Raw genomic sequence first — 18,114 nt, forward strand, 5'->3', positions numbered from 1 at the left:
GTAATCTATTAGAGTGTTTAATATCTCCTAGAACTTCTTTTTCCTTCGACCTTGGGCCCTATTTATAGTGACCTTTCACATGTAATGGTCACTTCCACGCTTTACATGTGTCACATTACCGATTTGCTGCGCCATACAGCCAACCCAATCTCGACACATAGGCTAAATATTAGCAACGATTAGACGTTCTCTTGAGACCCCAACCTTATTTCTTTGAAAATCTAAACTCTTTAATCACCTGACTTTCTCTCTTTATCTTCTTGGAAAGCAACAAATATTTACTTTCCTTAGTGGGTTGCCTAGTAATCTCATACTTCTTCGCCACACTCTCTTAGGTATAGATACTTCTCCCCATAGTAATGCAGGGAGAAGTACCTATGCTAAACGCCTAGTTCTTTGCATCCAACACATGCTTCTTCCTCGTTAGCTATGCTTAGTGCGTCGCTTACCTTATCACGATAGATGTTTAGACTCAAACATTTCTCTTCATGTCGCATTTTCTCCTCTCGCATCATTTATCGTAGGATGTCCCACACGTATACTTATTCAAAATAACTTCCCAGTAAGGCTCCTCTTCAACAGAACTCATTTTCTCTGGATTAGGGTCTCACATTATAGCCCATTATTGCACTTTCCTCACTTTAAATATATTTATGTTCATTTGACATAACCATGATTAGTAAGTTAAACCTTAACAACTTTTTCGTAATCTTAACTCTATTAACTTACCATATTTTATCCATAAGATCGCATCTTGTTCCCTAAGCCTTAATTGATCCTCTAATGAACAATTGATTTGATTTATAGTGCTACTATTAAATTAAGTCCATCTCGAGCGTATGAGAGGGTGGAACCCCTTTATCCAAGACCTATATTCAACACTTGAAAGAAAATCCTATATACTAACCCTAAAGCGGGTAGTAGGGAACTTCGTCTTTCATCGTATGTTCTTAGCTATCCACACAGTCTTAGCCATGGAATAGAATCTATTAGGCCAGGATTGATGAGCTGCCCTCACCTATGTAGATCTTAGGATAATCTCGTATGATCAGATGATCGTAGTTAGCTTAAGATTAAAGTCGAGCTACCTAGGTCATCAAAAGTAAAATAGTCAATTTTAAACAATAAATAGTGTTATAATGTAAAAACGACTATTTCATGAATCGATTTTATGAAAACTCTTTAAATAAGATGTCTCGACTCATATGTCTCTACATGATCGTCTTGAGATCACTTTGCTTGCACTAAATACAAAGTGGGCCTTATCCATAGTTTGCCCAAAATAAGGCATCCAACCTTATTCCTATACTATAGATAATTAGACTATTACTCAAACTTGATTTATATTTATGTCACTACATAAAATTAAAGTACTCATACTGTAGTAAATGGGTCGTTTTTATTTGGATTATGAGTTTATAACGAGCAAATCTATCATTCAATAACAATACTTCGATAAATATTTTATTAAATAATATATAGTTCAACATTCATAAATCATGAGGTTTAGAACATAAAATTCAACAAAAAGTGAGTAGGATTGATTTTCGTCTTGCATCTTATGTCCCTAACTATCTACGTGGTTTTACCTTTGAAATGAAAGGTCTATTAGGCTAGCGCTGTTGAACTAGTCTCACCTATGCAAATCTAAGATTAATCTCAAATAAACAGGAATTCATAGTTAGATCTGAATTAAAGTCAAGTTACATAGGTGATAGAAAAAAAATCACGAGGAGAAGAAAGATGGAAGGGTAAACTTGGAATATTAAAAAAATGACTAACTTTATGGGCTTTGTTACTCGGGCCATAAATATTTTAGTAGTTTGTTATATTTACGGAAATTTCCCAAATTTTAATTTAATTTAATAAAATTAAACTAAATTATTGATTAACTCTCAAATTAATTAATTGCTAAATTAAATATCTTATATTTAATTTAATCCAAATTTGAATAATATTCAAATATAAATTTCTTTCATAACCTATAGTTTTAATCATATACACATTAAATTTTAACTTATAGTTTTAATATAAATCTAATTCATATTAAATTAATATTTGAACTCATTCAAATATTTTATTCTGTCATAAATTATTTTTTGAATCATATCCAAAATTAAATTTATATTATAATGTATCACCATACATATATTAATTTCCAAAGTAAATTTAAACATTTCAAATTACAATTAATATAAATAAATCTCATTAAACTTTACGAGCTAGAAAGATTAATTGGCTAAACTCATTAACCACATTAATCAATATTTGTTAAATGTGTACATTCCACTAAATACTCACATCTGAACTATTCTCATTGTAGATATATTTCTGTGTCCACGGATATAGATCAATATTAGTAAGTTAGTCATTCACAAGTGTTCATAACACTAGCTGGGTAAAATTACCATTTTACCCTTGGGTTATTTCTAGTCCTTAAATACCAACATTCCTCTAATGCACAACGTGTTTATGGTCAAACAAATAGACAGAAACGCCTCTTGTTTCATAAAAAGGGTAGGACCCTTTGTTCAAGTCTCGGAGACACCATTTAAGGCAACATTCATCTACTTACCCCAAAGTCAGGAATGAGTGAATTCCATCTTGTGTGATTATGTTTCTAGCTCCCTACTCGATCTTATCCCCAAAATGATAAGCATATTGAGTCGATAATTTAGTGACTCTCACCCGTACAAATCAAAGGACAATCCCTTGCGAATAGGAGTTCATAATACACTAAGGATTAAGACTAAGTTACCTAGGTCGTCGTAATGAAGTAGAAACTCAACTAGCTAATGAAGTTACATCTAGTGGTTACTATTTCGTCGTCTGGTCTTATGCAAACTCATTACATAGGATACCCTCACGGGCATGTCACCTATACGAATGTGTTAGATCATTGCGTTTGTATCAAATACAAAGTGAGTCGAATCCATAATGTTACCAAGATAAGGTACTCAACCTTATTCTTATACTATAAACGTTTTAAGTTGTATCTCGAACATTGATCCCTGTATGCCTCTACATACTATTGAAGACTCATCAAATAGCTTAGGATGTTAGTTTATTGGAATTAGGTTATTAAGACAGAACTAATAATATAATCAATAACATTTATTGAAATTATAATAATAACACTTTATTATTAATAACGGTCAATCGATTATTTTTACTATCTACGAGTTTTATAACACAAAACCTAACACTAAATTTATTAGGAATATTCAAATTAATCATGAAATTTTGAATGAACAATATGCATAAGTTTTGAAAGTAGAATTTTAGATTATTTAAATTAAAAATAATCTTTTTTCGTGTAATTTTAAATAATAACTAACATCTTGAAACGAAATGAAGACTTATGGGTTAAGAATATTGTCATCAACAACTTTTACCATTCTTTTAACTATTTGCATGAAAATTTAATAGCAATTCTATGTTATGAATTAGATTAAACATACAACCTATTAAATTGAACATTTAATCTAGCATTCATCGAAGACCAGACAATGAACTTTAAGCACGATAACATTGGAAAGCACGATGTTCTACATATTCATGTAAAATACACAAACACCCAAAAATTAAAGATTTTAGTTACTCATGACTTTAAATAAATAGTTAGGTACAAACTTAATGGAACTCGTTAATCTCTTTGGTTAGCACCTAGAATCTCGAACATACCTCTACTGCAATTCTTCACTCTCTAACTTTCTAGGGCTTATTTTCACTCTTTTAGGTCTAAATTTTGTGCTACGTTTCCTTATATAACTGCTGAAAAGCCTTCAAATATATAGAGAATGAACACATAAAGCTTAAGAACTAACCAAAATGAAGAATTTTACTCTTATACGTACCTGTTTGCCACAACACAACTATGCATCATGTTTCAGTGCAACAGAGCTGGGCCTCTATAAGTTGTCCAAAAAATTGAACTTTCGGGTTTGAAGTGTCGAGGCAACACTAACCTACCCCTGGAACTTTTCTATTTTTTATGGGTGTTCATCTTTTTCTTCACTTTTTCCACTAGTTTTAGTCTACTTTATTTCTTTTTAACTTTCAATGCTTGTTTACTTGATAATACCTTAAAAATCACTAGTAAACACATCAAATTCAATAAAAATGACTCTACAAAAAAAGGCAAATAACACACATTTTAGGTGTCTTTCACCAACTCCCTCTTTTTAACTTCCAATGCTTGTTCACTAAACGAGTGTATTGGATGAGGTGTGGCTGCTGGATGAAGGAGATTTGAGGAAGGTGTTGATCAAGCTCAAAGAAGTAAGGAATGCCACAATTTGAAGGATTTTGAGAAACGAGGGTTTGTTGAAGGCTACAGATCCCATCCTTTCAAGTTTTAAGCTAAACTTTTTAGGTAAGCTAGTTATGAAAATTCTAAGCAAGTTTGAAGAAGGAACTTTTTCATTTTGATGGTTAAATTAAAAGTTATGAATGTTTGAAGTTGGAAGAAGTTTTCTAAAAACTTACAGTTTTTTGGCCAAAGTTGAAGGTGGCCAAAGCATCAAGTCACAAGGCTTCAGGCACTCAATATTTTGATTGTAAGGAGGATTTTTGGGCGTAGAAGTACACATGTAACATGGCCAACGCACAACTAGGTTATCGCGTGAGGTACGCCCCTAGGCCATGCAGCTGACCATGTGTGCAAGTGGTGTTTCAATGTATACGCAAGGAGAGGTGAAAATTTTTGTCACGCGGCCAAGGCGCATGACATGTTGAGTGAGAGGCAAGCACATGGCTACGCGTCTTGAGGGCTTGTTCTCACGCTTGTTGCTTCTCGCCCATGCCTAGTGGCTAGTAGTGTCATGACATTAATTTTGTGCAGTTTTAGTGTTTTTGAGATTTTTTAGCTAAGTTTGAATATTTTCTTATTTTAGAGGTTTAAAATAAGTTTAAATTCTCTAATTTAAGAGCAAGAAGAGATTGAAAAAATCTATAAGCCGAGGAATTAGCATGCTTTGAGTTAACTTATTTGAGAACTATAACAGATTTATAATATTGATTTCCAAAGTATGAGTTTCAAATTTAGAGAAGTTCAAAAAGCATGAGTTTATTGAAAATGTTTTCTTATAAATTGATTCATAAGCAACCATATTAATGCTTAGTTTTTGGAAGTATTCAAGTAAAATATTCTTTAAGCAAAGCTTGTTTTAGAGATATTTATAGCAAGCTATTTAAGTTTGAGATAAATATTTAAAGCATGAGATTGTTTGAGCATGTTTTAGTTTGTATGTGAGATATTCTAAGGTATATAGCAACCATACGGGGGAGATTTTTCTGTGCATAGAGGTTCTTTGATGAGGGCATTCATTAGATGCCTAGAGTTTCCATCATTGAGACTGGGTTAGAGATGATGACCTTTATGGATGTCTAGATTTTTCATCTCATAGTAGTATGACGGGATATGGCAATAGTTATGCCTAAATTTTTGTCTTGTACTATCATATCACGAGACATGGCTCTATCAATGCCTCTAGATCTTTGTCTTGTAGATGTATATAGATTTAAGGTATAACAAAAGAAAGAGAAATGTTTGAATTTGAAATTATCTCATTTTTTACTTTACTTTAAAAGTATATGTTTAAGTTGTTTACTACTCAAAGATTTATTAATTTATTAAGCATGTTTAGTTTTAGAACTAGTCACTCATTGATCTTTAACTCACTCTTTACAAAAATATTTTCTTACTTTCCAGGCAAAGATCGTGGACCCAATGTCTAACTTCATCCGCCTATCTGCTAGAGTTTCTTGAGTTTCATACTAGTATTTGTTATTTTAGTTTTGTATTCTGGTATGTACATAAGTTTGGTTTAGTGGTGTTAGTTATGGGTTGTACAGGGTTTGATTATGAGTGTTTTAACTTCAGTTGTGGTTAATTATGGTGTTTATGTCTATATCAGATTAGTTGTTGTTGTTGTTGGCTCGGGCTACTCACGTTGTATTTGTACAGAGTTTGTTTAAATTTTCGCTGTGTTATATATTCTATGTTAGATTAGTTTTAGTTCTAGAAGGGTCAACAGGTATCATTAAAAGAAGAATGATATCTGTTGGCTTCACGTCATTTCTTAGATTGAGAGTAGGTGGTATGGGAAGGGAGGTGTGACATAATGAGAATTAAAGTTATGGTTTATAAGTTTGTATCGAAAGCCACAACTTAGAAGCAGGACTAATGTTATAGATGAGGACAAAAAGGGCATAATTAACTTTTAAGGAGACCATTAACTTTCATATCTCGAAAAGGAAAAACATTGAGCTAGAAAACTACATTTTATGCCCTAATTAAGCATGAAAAGAGAGCAATTTAGGTAAAAGCTCAAACAACTTGATTAGCCTTGAGAGCAAATAAAGATGGATCGGAGTTGAGCCTCCATGTTTGATGAAAGGAGCATACTTAGACTTATTTGGGCACTGAAAGGAGGATAGTTTGGGCCAAAAGCCTAAACCGACCTCTTTGTCCAAGGATAAGGTAAATTCTGCAAATTTGAAGAACGAGGCAAAGTAACTATATGCCCTGATCAATTTGGCTCAATAATTAATCTTATATGACTTAGAAATTTATGATATGGAAGCCCTACATTATATTTTCACTATAAATACATCATTATGACTTTAGAGAAATAAGTTCACTTTAATATTCACTCACTAATTACCACACAATTACACTTTTTAACTTAATTACTGAAACTTGTGTGGTAAGCACTACACTGATGTGCAAACTTTTTCATCTTGTTGGTCATGCACGGTAACGCCCCAAAATATTTGAGGTAAATTTGATCTTTTTATGTAAATTTTCGGGAATTTAAAAACTTTGGTGTTAAATTTTTTGACTGGTTTTGAAGAGGGAAGAAAAAGAAATTGAAGGGTATAAATTTTTTTAATATAATATGGTTTAAACTAATATAATAATAATATAATATATAAATTATATTATTATTATTATTAAATGTTATTATTATTAAATGTTATTATTATTATTATTTAATATAATAATAATAATAATAATAATAATAATAATAATAATAATAATAATTTTTAAAACCTAAACGCGCGCCGGCACCTCCCCTCCCCCCCCCCCCCCCCGCTTCTTCTTCTCCTTCATTTCCAGTTCTCTCATGAAGCCGCCGCCGCCTGTCTCTTCATCTATTTCTATTCCACTCGCAAACTCGTCCGTCTCCGTCTCCGTCTCCGTCTCTGTGGTGGTCGTTCGTCTCCGTCTCCGTCTTCGTCTCTGTGGTGGTCGTCCGTCTCCGTCTCCGTCATCGTCGGTTTCACAACGCCAGCGTACAACCGTTGCGACCGCCCCATTTCCGATCTCCCTTTCGGTCTCATGCAACCAGTCGCCGCCATGTGCCCTTCGTCCGACCTTGTTTGCCGATGCCCAGCCGCCCTCCGTCGCATCGCGTGGCCGAGCAGCCGTCGACCAACCCCAACGTTTGCGCATCTCTAGTTTTCGCAAGCACCTATGCAAAACCGAGCCGAGTCGAAAACTGAGCCGAGCCGCAGCTGCGAGTTGAACCGAGCCGCGAGCTAAGCGGAGCCGAGCCGAGCCGAGCAACGATCCAAGCCAAGCCGAGCTGCGATCCAAGCCGAGTTGCAAGCTGATCCAAGCCGAGCTGAGCCGCAAACTGACCAACCCAAGCCGCGAGCCGAACCGAACCGATCACCTCCAAGCCAAGCCGAGCTCCCTGTTCACCGAACCACCTAAGCCTTCTTTCCTCCACCTCGGGTCACGGTGAGTCTTCGGTAAGGATTATTTTGGTGAGTTTCCTAATGTTGCTAAACCGATTCGAATTTAGATTTTGGAGTAAGACATGGTCCTACCTTTCGTTCCTTGAAGGTATTAGGGAATTGACGCTCAAGTTCTTGAGTTTCTGCGGCAGGCTTAATTGGAGATAGCTCTCCTTTACTCAGGTAAGTCAACGGATGTTGCTTAGGGCCATTTAAAAATGACTTTTACTAGTGTCATCGTTTAAATCCTTGTGATTTCGTTTAGGTGGATTCGTTGAGCGTGGACTCGATCAAGGGGCATAGCCAAGTTCAAGTAAGGGATTTCTTACTACTAGACCTCGGATCAAGGCTGGAAACGTAGTAATCCACAGGGGATTATACGTTAGTAACTGTACTGAATGAATTGATGCATGTTTGACTAATACATATCACTTATATGCTCTTGTCTGATTAAAGGTAGCGTGACCGCTAGTTGTAGCTTGTGTGCCATCGTGTGTAATGAGTTGTTTACGGATAGACATCGATGCCCGGATGTTCTGTGTATTGTAGCTGTGTTGGTGGGCTACGTTGTGAGCTGGAATTGTATGCCGGTGGACCTTAAAGTCTTAATGTTAGGTATGTGGTAGTCTATTGTCCGGATACTGGTTATGGAGTTATGTCGTGGAAGAACTAAGAGTCCGATTCTGATTTGACTAGTTGACTGGATCTAAAGAATGTCACAATGATGTGTGAATTGGATTAGCATATAGCAACTGAGGATATAGTTGTTTAAACCTATACTGTCTGACTGGCGAAGCCTATGACGAAGTTGTAATATGAACGTTGTCAGAGAGTGATTGTTGTAGACGGTTTAGTATGGACTGAGGGGTAACGGTTAGCTTCATCTATGGGGTAGTGTACCTTACTGATATGTGTATCCTTCAGGATCACTAGACTGATATGTGCATCCTTAGGAATCACTAGACTGATATGTGCATCCTTCGGGATCACTAGACTGATATGTGCATCCTTCGGGATCACTAGACTGATAGGTGTATCCTTCGGGATCACTAGACTGATACGTGTATCCTTCGGGATCACTAGGCTGATACGTGCATCCTTCGGGATCACGAGACTGATGTGTGCATTCTACGGAACCACTAGACTGTTTATGTAGGGTACCCCTGAATAGGAAGTTAACTGTTATTCCCTAACGGGCCCAGTAGTGGGTCCCTTACTGGGTATATCTTATACTCACCCTTTTTTCTCTTTAACTTTTCAGGTAAGGGTACAGCGAGGGGCAGACCGACGAGGGGCAAGAAGGATGCGTGAAGGCCATATGGATGCGTCTGGTTTTCTTTATGCTTCCGCTAATGTATTTTTGTTACTCGTTATTTTCATTGTCAGATCGAGTCACGGTTAGAATATTTGGTTTGTGATTTTGTGTTTGATGATTTGAGCACTGTATTTTGGAACTCTCGTGAATGTGATTTAAAATAGGGCCCGAAACTGCTTTTGTAATATTTTAAAACGTCTTTAATGAATCGTAACCGGTCCTTTATGAGTTTGTGTGTTTTGTGGTCGAGTCTTAGTACTGAGTAGTGACCTCAGCTTAGTTTGAAAAGTTGGGTCGTTACATGCACTTTGTCAAATGACAACTTTGTTGTTTACACTCGAAGGTCAAATATGTTTTTCTCCCTTTAAATTTTGATATCAACAATAATATTGAGACAAATATAAGTGAATTAATTTTAGAAATAGAAAACATATATGCGTGTGTTCAAAATTATCTTTCTACAACATTTAACACAATTCTACAATTATAGATCCACTAATAAATGTGGTGGTTTCTCAAATCAAAGAATTTTGATTGTTACATCGTTCTAGGTTGTCTCCAGAATCATTCTACTTGTGAAATTGTAAAAAATTTCTACTCTTAGGTCGTTTAAAAAGATTAATCCAACGTCAAAGGTAACATTACGAAAATATTTATAGAGCGTTCAAGGTAAGAAGTTGGTTACTACAATTGAGTTTTAATAATGTGTGATTGAGGTGTAAGTTATTTTAATTTGGGTTATAATAATATGTGTTCGAGGTGTAAACTATTTTAGTTTGAGAAAGAAATAATAAACTGTAACGACCCAATTCTTTATACTAAGCTGAGGTCATTACTATTAAAAGAAAATAAAAAAATAAAAATCTTCTTAACCAAAATGGAAAATAACACTAATTTTAATTGAAAACCTCATAGGCTCATTTAAAATTATAAATAAATAAATGTATGTAAAAATAAATTTAAAATAAACTCCTAACTCGAGTCCTATCTACTTTTAAAGAAAAATAGTCAAAAAAGGCAAAAATACTGAAATCATAACTGTAAGTAAAAGCAAAAGCAAAAAGTTTTTCTATGACACGTTACGGTCACTTCTTATCATTCGTCGGCTTTTCTCTACCCTTATCTCTACCTCTGCCTAAAAGATTAAACATATAGAAAGAGCGAGTATAAACATATAGTCAGTAAGGGACCTACTACTAGTCCCGCTAGGTGTCTATTAACTTGCCATTAGAGTCCTGTAAAGAAGTACCCCTAAATTGGCGTGTTTTCAAACACACACAATCTAATGCTCCCGTAGGAACATCTCTGGTGTTTGGTAAACACAAAGAAACACGCCTAGGACAATATTTGTCTTTGGTGAACTCGAAAGAACACCTAGGATAAACTAGTCTCTAGTGAACCCGAAGGAACACTTAAGACAATCAGGCTGTAAGTGATCTCGTTGGACCACTCATGTACATAGCATCTCATGAAACTGATGATCCCGTCGAACCACATAGTCATAAAAAGGTAGTGATCTATAAGGACACCCATGTAGATATGACTCTAATAGAGAAAGTTAACAAAACAACCTATCCATAATATGTAGCACATCATAACATCATAAACATGACATGAGTATTAATCATAATGTTCTAAACCATGATATTAATATTTCATGCATTAACATTAACATCATCTATCATCATCATCAACATAACTCAGTCATAACTATCAGTCATCATCATCAACATAACTCAGTAATAACTATCAGTCATCCTCAGACGTCATCAATACATTATGCATTTTAACTACCTTAATGCATGATAGGAAAATCACATGCAACTCTTAACTTCATTACAAGGGTCTAGTATGAGAATCTCTTACTTGGAGATTAGCTTAATCCAAAAATAATCCTAACAGCAATAACCAAGCTTTCCTAAACAAACAAGTCCTAAATACAAACAAAATTAATTTAATAATTTGTGAGCCAATATCTACCAAAATTTAATTAAGGTTTTCACTTACCAACAAATAGGGTCGAAAAAAACTCAACCTTAAGCAAAAATTCTCTAGTTACTACTTCCAAGATTCAACTAAAAATCATTGAAGAAAAATAATCCAGCTTAAAGTAAATTCCAACTTAAATCCAAAATTAGGTTATTTAACGTCAAAAGTTAATATCTCATGGGTATTAACGAAAACCCATTAAAAACTTGCCAAAATAGGTTGGAAAAGGACAAAAAATAGGTCAGATAGGACGACGACTCATGTGTAGCTCGCGAAGGGGTGAAGGCGCGCGCGGCTCGGAATGAAGATCGATTGAGACAGGCAACTTGCAGACGGATTAGAGTTCACGTGGCTTGCAAGGAGGTGACGGCTCGGGTGGTTTGGTTTACGAGTAATGGCTCAGCTTGCGTTTGTTGAACTCTTCTTGGACTCAGGCGACGATCGACGACTAATGAGGGCTCGTCAGCGCTGCTGCTGCACGGTTGAAGGATGTGACACGAAAGACGGTGCAACGTTAACGATTGAGGAGACGCAATGGAGACTCGGCTCGACGTTTGGTTACGCGACGAAGAATCGATTCGATCAACGATGGAGCAATGTGACGACTGAACAACGATGAAAGAAATCGGCGGGCGACGGCTAAGGTTAGGGTTTTTGATGGTTTCTTGATGATGAATAAGATGAATAGTGTCTCATTCTTCACGAGGTCTATTTAAGGAAAAAAAATTTAATTATTATATTTTTTCTTTATTCTTTTTAAAACAAAACCTAGACCTTCTCTCTCTTCATTTAATACTAATCTAATCTTTTTTTTTTATCTTCTTTTTCTTAATCACAAAATAAAAACAAAATTTCTCTCTCCACAATCAGAACTACTTTTGTCTTTCCAAAATAACATATATATCCTTAAATCATTATATTATCTTCATAATATAATTATCGTAACTTCGTAATTTAATTAATTATATAATCATATGTATAATTAATCATAATTCCCTCATCTTCACCAGATATAAATCAACTAATCACAATTCATTTAAAACAAATCTTTCATAACACAGAAGTTTCAAATTTCAAATAATAAATTAAATATTTTTTCAAAAATATCTAATTAATTCTACTTTCTACGAAATCAAACAATTCCCAATAATAACTCTGTAACGACCCAACTCCTTATACTGAATCGAAGTCATTACCAATATAGAACAAGTGGTTTAAGTCATGAAAAAATTTCAAAACGCATACGGTTTAAGAAATTTTATTTATAAAATTCAAACAAGGTAGTCATGCAGAAATGTAAAAGCAATCTGAAATCCTACTCGGGCCCTATCTACATAAAAGATGGTAAGTGATGAAAAGTACTCAAATTCAAATGCGAAAATCTGAAATAAGAATAAGCGGAAGCGGTAGTCCCTATGGCCCTCCACGGTCTCACTTCGGGTCGCTCGCCAGCTTGCCCTTGCCCTTGCCCCGTCCTCTACCTGAAAACATAAAACGAAGAGAGTGAGTATAAAAATACTCAGTAAGGGACCCACTACTAGTCCCACTAGGTGCCTGTTAACTTCCTGTTAGAGTCCTGATAACTGGTACCCAATCTCTGGCACGTTCCCGAACACGTGCAATCATGCGCTCCCGTAGGAACGTAACTCTGGTCTTCGGTGCCCCGGGGGACACCTAGGACAGTCGGGATGCGAGGACCCCGTCGAGTCACTCGAGTCATATCTATATCCATGCTAGACTGGCGTCCCGTCGGACCACACAGTCCTCAATAGGTGGTGATCCCGAAGGACACCCATGCAGGTACGACTCTAACAGATCAAGCTAACAGGTACCCTAAGTGCAGTATACATACACATGGCATCAGCATATAACATATCATATAAATCATCTCTGCCCTCTCCGTCTCGACATTCGTCGTATAGCTATAACAGCTCTCGCCACACATAACAGGCTATAGTATAACCATACCGTCATTTACATCATACTAACATTGATTTCAGGCATCGTACCGCCCAATCCTCAACATGCAAAATTGGAGTATACATCATCTCATATTTCTAAGCATGGAGCTAGTAGTAGAATCTCTTACCTGGAGATTTACTTGACGAGTCCTAACCGCGAGGCAGTACGCTTTCCAAGCGACGAGGTCCTAACTGTTTAATATGCCAAAATTCGTAATTAGGTCGCCCACGATTAACGGTTCAAAACTCATTCGAAATGACTTACCCTAGAAGGAGATTGCAGTGCTCAAGCCCCTACTGAAGAGATCCCCCGCTGCAGCAGTTACTTGGTCCAAGACGTCCCTTAAGGAAAATGATCTAATTTAATTCCAAATTAAATTAACTAGTGCCCAAAATATTGAATCTTACTGGATAATGCCAAAATAATTGATTTAATTACCAAAAATTAGGTGGAAGGAGCCAAATTAGGCTTGGCGGCTCGGCTGCAAGGAGACAGAGATCGACTCGGCTCGGCTTGGCGCAAGGATCTTGCGCGTGCGGCTCGGCTCGCGTCAGCAAGGAGGCGCGGCTCGGCTTGCAGTGCAGGCGGCGCGGCGCGGCTCGTGGTGCAGACCGGCGCGGCTCGTGGCGTGGGATGGGCGCGCGCGGGCTCGGCTTGCGACTCGGAGCGGGCGTGCGCGAGCGTGGAGCGGGTTCGATTTCGGGCGAGCGGGCGCGGGTCGGTTTCGGGCGAGCGGGCGTGGATCGGTTTCGGGTTCGGGCGTCGGCCGAAACGTGGGTTCGGCTTCGACGGCTGGAGGCACGCGCGGCGGATCGGCTTCGAGTGGCGGCTGTGCGCGGATCGAAGCGGCTCCCTTCGGCTCGATCGGAGCGGCGCGGCTGGTTGGCTTCGGCTGTCTCGACGAGTTCCGGCTGCGCTGCGTCGGATCTACGCGGCGCGGCGTGGCTGGCTGCAGATACGGCGCTCGGCTGCGCGGATGAGGAGCGGCTCCGGATTCGGCTTGCAGACGCGGCGCGGCTGGGATGGTGGTTCGGCTCTACTACGGCCGGCTCCGAGGGTTATTTTCGCAGCTGGCGGCGGTGGCGTGCGGTGGCGTGCGGCGGCGTGCGGCGGCGTGCGGCGGCGGCGGAGAGTGGCGGCGGCTATGGTGGGAGCAAAGTGGGGCTAGGGTTTTTCTTGGGAAGGTGATGAGTTTCACGCCTCCCAATGCCCCCTTTTTAAAAGAATAAAAGAATAAAAAATAAAAATAAATTAACACCCACACCAATTTACTTTCTTTTCTTCTTTTATTATTAATTTCTTTTCTACTTTAGTCCAATGGCAACTCTCCTCTCTCTCTCTTCATTAAAGCCACCATTGACCCTTTCCAAGGCATTAATTAATTTGTTGCTTCACAATTAATTAATTTATTTCACTCTTAAACCTCAACAATTAAATACCCAACCAAGGAAAATTTTAACCTTAATTAAGTGTAAGTCAAAATAAATCTCATTTCATAACCACTTTAAAAAAAAAAAAAATACTCTTGAGGTGAACAATGGAACTCTAATCTACTGGGGCGTTACAAACTCAATTTATTTCCAATTAACACCTCCATAATTCCAACATAACTAAAATTATTCAATGAGAATTAAAAAATTAAAAATTATCTTATTTTGGGGCGTTACATAAATACTATATAAAATAATAAAAAAATTAATGTAAGATAATTAAAATATAATGTAGCAAATAGTAAATACTATAGCAAACTTTGAGATTTTGAAATAATGTTAACCGTTGTTAATTGAAAACATTTAAATAAATTTACTATAATAAGATACGATCATTATAGTTTTAGGATAGTTCTTGCTCCAAATGTCTTATTGGAGGTATTCTATTTATAAATTTATCTAAATTGTAAAACAAAAGATCTTAGAAAATTATTGTAATGACAAAATTGTTGAAACTAATATATATTACAAATATATCAAAATAAACTAATATATATATTACAAATTTATCAAAATTTTATTTTCTATTAGTAATATATTAAGTTATGATAGACGATCAATGTTTATTGTTAAAGTGATAAATGTCTATTTGAGACTATCATCGGATAAAAAGTAAAATTGTGCAACATAAAAGCTTCCAAAGGTTTTATTCAACAAATTCTAAAATTTAAATTGCAGGTTTTATGTATATTTTTTCCTCGATAAAATTAAGATATGTTTTAGATTGACATTGACGACCAAATGTGACCATTATTCCAATAGATTGTGAATGAAGGGACACCTTTTATTTACTTAAATTAATTATATTCCTTCGATGAGACGCCCTTTAAAATTTTGATTGAAGTTTGATGTGGCATCAATGTGCTTCTTCAACTGAATATTTCTTTTAGGAAAAATACAAAATAGTTAGAATTTTATATAAATTTTAGGAATATATATTATGCATTTCTTAAGAAAAAAAATATATCATTTATGTCTTGGGAAAGCCTAAAATATGAAACATCAGTAAAAATTTCGTTTGATAATATTCTCATTTTCTATTATTTGTTTCTTATTTTTTTTTTTAATAAGACTTAAGATTATGTTTGATAACTTTTTTCGTTTTAATCTAATTCATATTCCGTGAGAAAAAGAAACATAAAACATTAATTTGTTTGATAATTATACTTGTTTCTGGTTATTTGTTAGTATATGTATGAATAAAAGACATGTCATACATTCAACATGAAAAAAATATTTTATCAAAAGTTTATGTTAACGGAAAATACTTGATTACAACTAAAATATAATAATAAAATTGCATCATATTCTTTATATGTTGTCCAAATTGAATCAACACTGTCATCCCTAATTCAAGATATCGGGTCGAATCAAACTTAATTATATAATTATGCAAGTATTGTGATCGTAAAAAATTGAAGTTAAGTTAATGTCTTATTGAAAAAACCATTAATATACTGTAAAATTCTACTCCGTTTTCTCTTGAAAAACATCTCATTGTATTTCATATCATTTACTAAAAATATTAGAATTAAAATAATATATAAACATGCATATTGCAAAACTTAATATCAAAAAATTGAAACAAATGACAAAGTATATAGATATATATATACTTATTGAAAATTAAAATAAGATATAAATCTAAACTTTAGATAATTTTAAGGTTAAATTTCATATATATATAAAAAAACCAAAATATTTTTAAGACACTTGTAACAAGATAAAAAAGTTTATAAAATCGGTCATTTTTCTTTAAATATTTTAGGTTTGCCTTCATTTCTATCTTCTTTCTTTTTTTCTTCTTCTGCATTTATTCTTTTATATTTTTTTAAAATCATAATCTTTATTTTCAATCAATCATAAATCTTAGTATTATTTTATTTCAAAGTGTTATTTAGTTCAAAATCATGAACCAAATATAAAAGATCTTGGTACATGATCTTGAATAAAAATAGTTGGATATTGGTACATGACTGTTTAGATTTGGTTAAACGACCGTGTAGCCAAATCTAAACAATATTTGATACCAGATTATATACCAAAATATAAAAGATCTTGAAAAAAAATCGTTCGAGTATTGGTACACAATCGTTTAAATTTAGGTACATGACAATTTAGCCAAATCTAAACGGTTGTGTACCAAATATAAAAAAAATCTACAAGATCGTGTATCAAATCTGAACGATATTGGTACAAGATCATGTACGAAATATATTATGCATGTGAGTGACCAATTAATCGCATGCTGATTGAGACATTTTTTATATTTTCTATCTGGACAGGTGAACTTTTCCATTCTTAAAATTGTTTTATATAGTATAAATATTTTGCCGATTTATTATATTTTTTGAAAAAAAAAAACCCATGATTTTAAAGTTTAAAATAAAAATAAAAAATAAATATAGCATATTTATTTTGTAAATAGAAAAATTAATTCAAAACATTATAAAATCGGAAACAAATATAAAAGAAAAGAAATTATCCATTTGAGAGAGTTGAAATTTGAAACATAAAGAATTAATATACATATTAAAAATTAAAATAATATATAAATGAAAATATAGGAAATTTTTAAAATTAAAAAGAAATATAATATTGGAAAATTATTTTTTGTAATTAAAAAATGAATTAAGAAAAAGTGAAAAGAAAAGAAATGCTGTGAAATAGAATTTTCGAAAAAATTAAAATAAAATAAAAAATGTAAGAAAAACTTGCTTGTGAGATTTAAACAAAGAACTTGCAAGATCAAGAAAATTATCACATGTGCCTAAAATGAATATATCGGAACTCTTATTTATTCTCTATGAAAATCGTAAAATAGAAATAATAAAAATCCAAATAGAAGAAACTACTTTTTCGTTGTTTTATAATTTTGGATTCTCAAATTCTAAAACCAAGAAACAAAGACACTGTATTAAACAAGTCTATTTATTAAAGTATAAGAAATGGATACGAGAAAGTGAAACATTATCAAATGGATCCTAAATATTTTAATATTTCTTAAAGATAAAAATAGAATAATTAGTTTTTAAGAGAATGTTAATTTTTTATAATTATAAATGTTTAATCTAGTTTATGCACATCTACAATATTTAAGTATTAAGAACATTTATATTAAATTTTAGGTAAACAAGTTTTAAAAATTGAATTCATTTCTTGTTAGTCTTTATTTTTATACCAAAAAACACCTCCTTTATTTATCATACAATGTCAATCTATTATGATTTTTAAGAGAATATTAATTAATAAAAATTAATAAAAGGAAAGAGAATCAAATTTAGACCACAACTTAAATGAGTTAAATTAAATAATGTTAACTTTTAGAATCAAATTCTTAGGATTGAGTTGTAATCCTCCATTAGAAAAAGGGGGAAAAGATATCATAGCCAAAGTAGAATAAAGAAGATTAAGTTTATATAGACTCAAACGTACGTAGTCACTATTAAAGGATAAAAAATTTGATAAAATAATGATATTGACAAATATTTTTCGTAAATATATTAAAAAAATTTAAAAGTGATTTAAACCCATACAATCAAATCAAATGATTAAATATTTGATAAATTAGTCATATCTATGAATTTTTCACAAAAGAACTATTTGAAACTT

General features: G+C 34.2%; 1 long non-coding RNA gene across 1 annotated transcript; it reads right to left on the reverse strand.

The window, feature by feature from the left end:
* Positions 1-12,518: 12,518 nt before the first annotated feature.
* On the reverse strand, positions 12,519-14,175 carry LOC127151318 (uncharacterized). Its single transcript, XR_007824210.1, has 3 exons — positions 13,451-14,175; positions 13,277-13,353; positions 12,519-13,203 (listed from the first exon to the last, which is right to left on the reverse strand). It is a non-coding gene; the product is annotated as an uncharacterized LOC127151318 (long non-coding RNA).
* Positions 14,176-18,114: the final 3,939 nt, after the last annotated feature.

This window comes from Cucumis melo, chromosome 10 (assembly GCF_025177605.1).
Source record: "Cucumis melo cultivar AY chromosome 10, USDA_Cmelo_AY_1.0, whole genome shotgun sequence".
In the NCBI taxonomy this organism is placed as follows: Eukaryota; Viridiplantae; Streptophyta; class Magnoliopsida; order Cucurbitales; family Cucurbitaceae; genus Cucumis; species Cucumis melo.